Here is a 10,237-nt window from a genome sequence, read left to right on the forward strand (position 1 = left end):
GTATCTATAAACAAACCACATCACTACTGACCTAGTGAGATACTGTCTTTGTAGCTATAAACAAACCACATCACCACTGACCTCGTAAGATATTATATTTGTATCTATAAACAAACCACATCACTACTGACCTCGTAAGATATTATATTTGTATCTATAAACAAACCACATCACTACTGACCTCGTAAGATATTATATTTGTATCTATAAACAAACCACATCACTACTGACCTAGTAAGATACTGTCTTTGTATCTATAAACAAACCACATCACTACTGACCTAGTAAGATGCTAAAACATCTATAATGTTATAGATACAATGACAGTATCTCACCAGGTCAGTAGTGATGTGGTTTGTTTATAGATACAATGACAGTATCTCACCAGGTCAGTAGTGATGTGGTTTGTTTATAGATACAATGACAGTATCTCACCAGGTCAGTAGTGATGTGGTTTGTTTATAGATACAATGACAGTATCTCACCAGGTCAGTAGTGATGTGGTTTGTTTATAGATACAATGACAGTATCTCACTAGGTCAGTAGTGATGATGGTTTGTTTATAGATACAATGACAGTATCTCACCAGGTCAGTAGTTTGATGATGGTTTCACCAGGTTTGATAGATAGATACAATGACAGTATCTCACCAGGTCAGTAGTGATGTGGTTTGTTTATAGATACAATGACAGTATCTCACCAGGTCAGTAGTGATGTGGTTTGTTTATAGATACAATGACAGTATCTCACCAGGTCAGTAGTGATGTGGTTTGTTTATAGATACAATGACAGTATCTCACCAGGTCAGTAGTGATGTGGTTTGTTTATAGATACAATGACAGTATCTCACCAGGTTTTTTGGAGTTCCCATTGAAATCAAATCAACCCATTTTACCCAAATCTTTATTTACAATTTAGAAACGCAACCCCCCCCCCCCCAAACTTTTCCCCCTGAGACTAGCCGGGCGGTGGTGGTGGGGCGGCAGGGATTGACCGTCCTGACACTGGAGCGGTGAGCAGAGCTGGGCATTGTTACATTGTTACATTGTTACATTGTTACATTGTTATAGCATCAGAGTCCCATGAGCACCTCTCTGGCTCAATGTCAGGGCAACCCGCCACCCCAATGAGGGGATCAGAGGTGTGTGTGTGTGGAGAGTTACAAAGACACCTACTGTGTGTCAGAGGTCAATTAGGGGCCATGATGGCCACTGCTTTTATCCATGTCCCCTTCTTAGTAAGTCGGGTGTTTTTACATCAAAACTCCTCTAATCTCTTGTTCTGAGTACTAAATACTATGACTGTAATTACTATGACTGTAAATACTATGACTGTAAATACTATGACTGTATTTACTATGACTGTATTTACTATGACTGTAAACACTAAGACTGTAATTACTATGACTGTAAATACTATGACTGTAAATACTATGACTGTAAATACTATGACTGTAAATACTATGACTGTAAACACTAAGATTGTAAATATTATGACTGTAAACACTAAGACTGTAATTACTATGACTGTAATTAGTATGACTGTAATTACTATGACTGTATTTACTATGACTGTAATTACTATGACTGTATTTACTATGACTGTAATTACTATGACTGTATTTACTATGACTGTAAATACTATGACTGTAATTAGTATGACTGTAATTACTATGACTGTAAATACTATGACTGTAAATACTAAGACTGTAATTACTATGACTGTAAATACTATGACTGTAAATACTATGACTGTAAATACTATGACTGTAATTACTATGACTGTATTTACTATGACTGTAATTACTATGACTGTAAATACTATGACTGTATTTACTATGACTGTAATTACTATGACTGTAAATACTATGACTGTAAATACTATGACTGTATTTACTATGACTGTAAATACTAAGACTGTAATTACTATGACTGTAAATACTATGACTGTAAATACTATGACTGTAAATACTATGACTGTAATTACTATGACTGTAAATACTATGACTGTAATTACTATGACTGTAATTACTATGACTGTAAATACTATGACTGTAAATACTATGACTGTAATTACTATGACTGTAATTAGTATGACTGTAATTACTATGACTGTATTTACTATGACTGTAATTACTATGACTGTATTTACTATGACTGTAATTACTATGACTGTATTTACTATGACTGTAAATACTATGACTGTAATTAGTATGACTGTAATTACTATGACTGTAAATACTATGACTGTAAATACTAAGACTGTAATTACTATGACTGTAAATACTATGACTGTAAATACTATGACTGTAAATACTATGACTGTAATTACTATGACTGTATTTACTATGACTGTAATTACTATGACTGTAAATACTATGACTGTATTTACTATGACTGTAATTACTATGACTGTAAATACTATGACTGTAAATACTATGACTGTATTTACTATGACTGTAAATACTAAGACTGTAATTACTATGACTGTAAATACTATGACTGTAAATACTATGACTGTAAATACTATGACTGTAATTACTATGACTGTAAATACTATGACTGTAATTACTATGACTGTAATTACTATGACTGTAAATACTATGACTGTAAATACTATGACTGTAATTACTATGACTGTAATTACTATGACTGTAAATACTATGACTGTAAATACTATGACTGTAATTACTATGACTGTAATTACTATGACTGTAAATACTATGACTGTAAATACTATGACTGTAAATACTAAGACTGTAATTACTATGACTGTAAATACTAAGACTGTAATTACTATGACTGTAATTACTATGACTGTAAATACTATGACTGTAAATACCCATCTTTAAAAACAATGTGGGTGTATAATGTGTGTTGTTTCAGTGGTCTATGTCTGAGTTGTGTGTGAGACACAACCGATCGGTGACCAGGGGGACAGTCGTGGCCAAGTCTCTCCAGAACAGGCTACAAGGGCACTATGGGAACCAAACGGATCCAGACCATAGGAAAAGGCGAGGACTGAGGGAGACGCTCCATTGTTCTGCGGGACGGACGTCAGGAATACAGTGTGTGAATGGGACGATGATGGTGGTTGTTGTTTCAGTTTGAGTGCTCAGCGCTCCGCATCCTGACTGGAAGGGTTGGAGACTCTCCTCCGATTCACGAACAATGGATCCGTCTGCCTGCTGAGAGGTAACTATACACACAACACACACACACACACACACACAAACACACTCACACACACACACTCACACTCACACACACACACACACACACACACACACACACACACACACACACACACACACACACACACACACACACACACACACACACACACACACACACACACACAACACACACAACACACACATTCTGGAGCTGTGGAGAAACTTGATGTTCCTCTGATAGTCAACTTTAGAAAACAGCTGATGAGAGGTTTAACACAGAATTACGTTTATACACCGGTACACACACACACACACACACACACACACACACACACACACACACACACACACACACACACACACACACACACACACACACACACACACACACACACACACACACACACACACACACACACGCACGCACGCACGCACGCACGCACGCACACACACACCTTCAGTGCCAGTCAAAAGTTTTAGAACACCTACTCATTCAACGGTTGTTCTTCATTTATACTATGTTCTACATTGTAGAATAATAGTGAAGACATCAATACTACCACATATGGAATCATGTAGTAACCAAAAAAGTGTTAAACAAACCACAATATATGTTCTATTAGAGATTCTTTAAAAGTAGCCACCCTTTGGCTTGATGACAACTTCACACACGTTCACCCGAGCTGTTGCCAGAGAATGTTCATTTGAATGTTTATTTCTCTACCATAAGCCGCCTACAACGTCATATTAGAGAATTTGAGAACCACAGACCCACGTGTAACCATCCCAGCCCAGGATCTCCACATCCGGCTTCCAGACCTGTGGAATTGAACGTCTGGGACCAGCCACCCGGACAGCTGATGAAACTGATGAGTAATAAAGTCCTTTTGTGGGGAAAAACTGATTGGCTGAGTCTGGCTCCCCAGTGCGCCCAGTCATGTGAAATCCATAGATTAGGGCCTAATTAATTTACTTCAATTGACTGATTTCCTCATATGAACTGTAACTCTGTAAAATTGTTGCAAATTGTTGCATATTGTGTTCATATTTTTGTTCAGTCATAACCCATGTCTAAACCAGGATGAGATGGTCAACCCCTGCTTCTGTTTTTATCTGACAATTCCATGAAAGTGACATCAAACCAAATCAAATCAAATGTCACTTGTCACGAGCCGAATACAACTTTGCCGTGAAATGCCCTTAATCAACAAGGAAAAAGAGTAAGAACATTTACAAATAGATTAAAAATAATAGAAACATAATAAAAAAAACAATAACGAGGCCATATACAGGGAGAACCGGTACTGAGTCAGTGTTCCAGGATACGAGGTGATTGATTGAGGTTTGTTTAGGTGATTGACTGAAATGTTATGTACATGTAGGTAGAGGGTGAAAGGGAGAAAGTCTGGGTAGTCCTGTGGCTTTGGGTTAGAAACTGTTCAGGAACCTTTTGGTCCCATAGGTGGCGCTCCGGTACCGCTTGACTTGCGGAAGCAGAGAGAACAGACAATGACTTGGGTGGCGGAAGTCTTTTACAATTGTTCGGGCATTCCTCTAAACACAATCACTGATTAAATCACAGAGTGAACATGTCATGTGAGTCATACAGTCAGGCCTATAAGGAGAGGACCTGGTATTAAAGGAGAGGACCTGGTATTAAAGGAGAGGACCTGGTATTAAAGGAGAGGACCTGGTGTTAAAGGAGAGGAACTGGTGTTAAAGGAGATGACCTGGTATTAAAGGAGACGACCTGGTATTAAAGGAGAGGACCTGGTATTAAAGGAGAGGACCTGGTATTAAAGGAGAGGACCTGGTGTTAAAGGAGATGACCTGGTATTAAAGGAGAGGACCTGGTATTAAAGGAGAGGACCTGGTATTAAAGGAGAGGACCTGGTATTAAAGGAGAGGACCTGGTATTAAAGGAGAGGACCTGGTGTTAAAGGAGAGGACCTGGTATTAAAGGAGAGGACCTGGTGTTAAAGGAGAGGAACTGGTATTAAAGGAGAGGACCTGGTATTAAAGGAGAGGACCTGGTGTTAAAGGAGAGGAACTGGTATTAAAGGAGAGGACCTGGTATTAAAGGAGAGGACCTGGTGTTAACCTCTTGAATCTATGGGGCACAATTTTTATGTTTGAAAAAATAACAATCCCAAAGTAAACAGCCTATTTCTCAGGACCAGATGCTAGAATATGCATATAATTGACAGATTATAAAGTTTCCAAAACTGTCAAAATATTGTCTGTGAGTATAACAGAACTGATATTGCAGGCGAAACCCTGAGGAAAATCAAACCAGGAAGTGGCTTCTATTTTGAAACCTCCATGTTCCATAGCCTCCCTTTGCTCCATTTAAAGGGATATCAACCAGATTCCTTTTCCTATCGCTTCCTCAAGGTGTCAACAGTTGTTAGACATAGTTTCAGGCTTTTATTTTGAAAAATGAGCAAGAACAATAACATCGCATCATTGTTTGGCTGGGTGCCAGCAGCATTTTGTTTGCGCAACAGAGTTTGGGCAGCCATTGCCATTCCCTCTCCTACTGAAAAAGAAAGTTGCGGTTGATATATTATCGATTATATATTTTAAAATCAACCTGAGGATTGATTATACAAAATGTTTGACATGTTTCTTTCGACATTACAGATACTATTTGGAATTTTCGTCTGCGTTGTCGTGACCTCTCTTTCCTGTGGATTTCTGAACATAACGCGCCAAACAAACTGAGGTATTTTGGATATAAAATAATCTTTATGGAACAAAAGGAACATTTATTGTGTAACTGGGAGTCTCGTGAGTGAAAACATCCGAAGATCATCAAAGGTAAACGATTAATTTAATTGCTTTTCTGATTTTCATGACCAAGCTACTTTGATGCTAGGTGTTTATAATGTTTTGTTGAGCGATCAATAAACTTACACAAAGGCTTGGATTGCTTTCGCTGTAAAGCATATTTTCAAAATCTGACACAACAGGTGGATTAACAAAAAGCTAAGCTGTGTTTTGCTATATTGCACTTGTGATTTCATGAATATAAATAGTGGTTGTTGATGACAATTATCCCGCTAAAGGGATGGGTAGGGTCAAGAAGTTAATCCAGCCACTGTGTCAGATTTCAAAAAGGCTTTATGGCAAAAGCAAACCATGCAATTATCTGAGGACGGTGCCCAGCACACAAAGGCATAACAAATCATTTTCAACCAGGGGGTTGCCACACAAAAGTCAGAAATAGCTATATAATATATGCCTTACCTTTGAAGATCTTCTTCTGTTGGCACTCCAAAAGGCCCCAGTTGTCTTTACCGGAGAAAAATACCAAAGAAACACGCTTGGAAACACTACAGCCAAAATTGGAGCCACCTAGAAAAACTACTATCTCTGGCTCATTTTTCCAAAAACCAGCCTGAAACTCTTTCTAACGACTGTTGACATCTAGTGGAAGCCCTAGGAACTGCAATCAGGCACGATTTCACCCTATTATAAAAGTGCCAGCCATTGAAATCAGTGGTAGGATGATTGTTTTTTGGGTGGAGGGTGGTTTGTCCTCAGAGTTTCGCCTGCCATTTCAGTTCTGTTATACTCAAAGACATTATCTTAACCTTTTATAACTAGGGGGCAGTATTTTCATTTTTGGATAAAAAACGTTCCCATTTTAAATGGGATATTTTTTATTACGACAAGATGCTCGACTACTATAATTGACAGCTTTGGATAGAAAACACTCTGACGTTTCCAAAACTGCAAAGATATTGTCTGTGAGTGCAACAGAACTCATGTTACAGGCGAAACCCAGATAAAAATCCAATCAGGAAGTGCCATATTTTTTGAAACCGCCTCATGGCCAATGATTTATACCTTATATGGCTGTGAATCAGTTACGAATGAGCTTACGTTTTCTACCTATTCCCCAAGGTGTCTACAGCATTGTGGCGTCTTTTTACGCATTTATGTTGAAGAATAGCCGTAAAGGACCACACTGAGCAAGTGGTCACATGGTGTCTCCCGCAGAAAACCTTGCGTAAAATACCGAGGTAGCCATTTTTCCAATCGCTTCTTATGAGAAACCAATTGTCCCGACGGATATATTATCGAATATATATGTGAAAAGCACCTTGAGGGTTGATTCTAAACAACGTTTGCCATGTTTCTGTCGATATTATGGAGCACATTTGGAAAAACGTTTGGCGTTGTAGTGACTGCATTTTCTGCTCGATTGCTCAGCCAAACGTGAAGAACAAACGGAGCTATTTCGACTACAAAAATAATATTTTTGGAAAAAAGGAACATTTGCTATTTAACTGGGAGTCTCCTGAGTGAAAACATCCAAAGTTCTTCAAAGGTAAATGATTTAATTTGATTGCTTTTCTTATTTTCATGAAAATGTTGCCTGATGCTAGCAGAGCCTAGCCATAGCATTATGCCATGATAAACTTACACTTACAAATGCTTGTCTAGCGTTGGCTGTAAAGCATATTTCAAAAAATCTGAGATGACAGTGTGATTAACAAAAGGCTAAGCTGTGTCTCAATTTATTTTATTTGTGATTTTCATGAATAGGAGAATAGGAGAACCAGTAGTCATCCAAATTATAGTTAAAGTTATTATACATAACCTTAAAGGCTTTAATTGAATCACAACGGTCCTCCTCTGTAATTCACATGAGTCTTTCTGTACAGATGTTTTACATTATTATTAGGGAAAAAATCCATACAATTAGTTTCGGTTAGTGGAGATGGAGGAGCCTGAAGCGAAAATATATTCTTAACCTGTTGCGACACTAGGGGCAGTATTTTCATTTTTGGGAAAAAAAACATTCCCGTTTTAAACGGGATATTTTGTCCGGAAAAGATGCTAGAATATGCATATAATTGACAGCTTAGGAAAGAAAACACGTTTCGTTCGGTGAATGACTCCGTCATTGTAAAAAGTTTCAGTAGCATTTCTATGTTGAAGATTTACAAAATAATTTGGTGATTTTTTTTTTCTCCCCATATTCTATCCAGTTTGCGTTATTATTACAATGTATTACACTGGATCTTTCTTAAATAAGTTCCTACATTTTGTATTTCCTCTGAACTTATTCTGTGCCTCTACGGTACAGTTTTTATTGCTATCCAACTGTACTGTTAGTCCTTCCATTTCCTTTGTTAATATGGACTCTTTTGACCGAAATTGCTTTTGTTTTATAGAAAACAAAACATCACTGCTGTAGAGGAGGGTCTCTCTCCAGGAACAGGGTTGGAGTTAAAACCTACAGGAAGGTATCTCTCCAGGAACAGGGTTGGAGTTAAAACCTACAGGAAGGTATCTCTCCAGGAACAGGGTTGGAGTTAAAACCTACAGGAGGGTCTCTCTCCAGGAACAGGGTTGGAGTTAAAACCTACAGGAGGGTCTCTCTCCAGGAACAGGGTTTGAGTTAAAACCTACAGGAGGGTCTCTCTCCAGGAACAGGGTTGGAGTTAAAACCTAAAGGAGGGTCTCTCTCCAGGAACAGGGTTGGAGTTAAAACCTACAGGAGGGTCTCTCTCCAGGAACAGGGTTGGAGTTAAAACCTACAGGAGGGTTTCTCTCCAGGAACAGGGTTGGAGTTAAAACCTACAGGAGGGTCTCTCTCCAGGAACAGGGTTGGAGTTAAAACCTACAGGAGGGTCTCTCTCCAGGAACAGGGTTGGAGTTAAAAACTACAGGACAGCAGCTCTCCAGGAACAGGGTTGGAGTTAAAATCTACAGGAGTGTATCTCTCCAGGAACAGGGTTGGAGTTAAAACTTACAGGAGGGTCTCTCTCCAGGAACAGGGTTGGAGTTAAAACCTACAGGAGGGTCTCTCTCCAGGAACAGGGTTGGAGTTAAAACCTACAGGACAGTAGCTCTCCAGGTACAGGGTTGGAGTTAAAACCTACAGGACAGTAGCTCTCCAGGAACAGGGTTGGAGTTAAAACCTACAGGACAGTAGCTCTCCAGGAACAGGGTTGGAGTTAAAACCTACAGGACAGTAGCTCTCCAGGAACAGGGTTGGAGTTAAAATCTACAGAAAGGTATCTCTCCAGGAACAGGGTTGGAGTTAAAAACTACAGGACAACAGCTCTCCAGGAACAGGGTTGGAGTTAAAACCTACAGGAGGGTATCTCTCCAGGAACAGGGTTGGAGTTAAAACCTACAGGAGGGTCTCTTTCCAGGAACAGGGTTGGAGTTAAAACATACAGGAGGGTATCTCTCCTGGAACAGGGTTGGAGTTAAAAACCTACAGGACATTAGTTCTCCAGGAACAGGGTTGGAGTTAAAAACCTACAGGACAGTAGCTCTCCAGGAACAGGGTTGGAGTTAAAACCTACAGTAGGGTATCTCTCCAGGACTAGGGTTGGAGTTAAAACCTATACAGGAGGGTCTCTCTCCAGGAACAGGGTTGGAGTTAAAACCTACAGGACAGTAGCTCTCCAGGAACAGAGTTGGAGTTAAAACATACAGGAGGGTCTCTCTCCAGGAACAGGGTTGGAGTTAAAACCTACAGGACAGTAGCTCTCCAGGTACAGGGTTGGAGTTAAAACCTACAGGACAGTAGCTCTCCAGGAACAGGGTTGGAGTTAAAACCTACAGGACAGTAGCTCTCCAGGAACAGGGTTGGAGTTAAAACCTACAGGACAGTAGCTCTCCAGGAACAGGGTTGGAGTTAAAATCTACAGAAAGGTATCTCTCCAGGAACAGGGTTGGAGTTAAAAACTACAGGACAACAGCTCTCCAGGAACAGGGTTGGAGTTAAAACCTACAGGAGGGTATCTCTCCAGGAACAGGGTTGGAGTTAAAACCTACAGGAGGGTCTCTTTCCAGGAACAGGGTTGTAGTTAAAACCTACAGGAGGGTATCTCTCCTGGAACAGGGTTGGAGTTAAAAACCTACAGGACAGTAGCTCTCCAGGAACAGGGTTGGAGTTAAAACCTACAGTAGGGTATCTCTCCAGGACTAGGGTTGGAGTTAAAACCTATACAGGAGGGTCTCTCTCCAGGAACAGGGTTGGAGTTAAAACCTACAGGACAGTAGCTCTCCAGGAACAGAGTTGGAGTTAAAACA

This window comes from Oncorhynchus gorbuscha, linkage group LG24 (assembly GCF_021184085.1).
Source record: "Oncorhynchus gorbuscha isolate QuinsamMale2020 ecotype Even-year linkage group LG24, OgorEven_v1.0, whole genome shotgun sequence".
In the NCBI taxonomy this organism is placed as follows: Eukaryota; Metazoa; Chordata; class Actinopteri; order Salmoniformes; family Salmonidae; genus Oncorhynchus; species Oncorhynchus gorbuscha.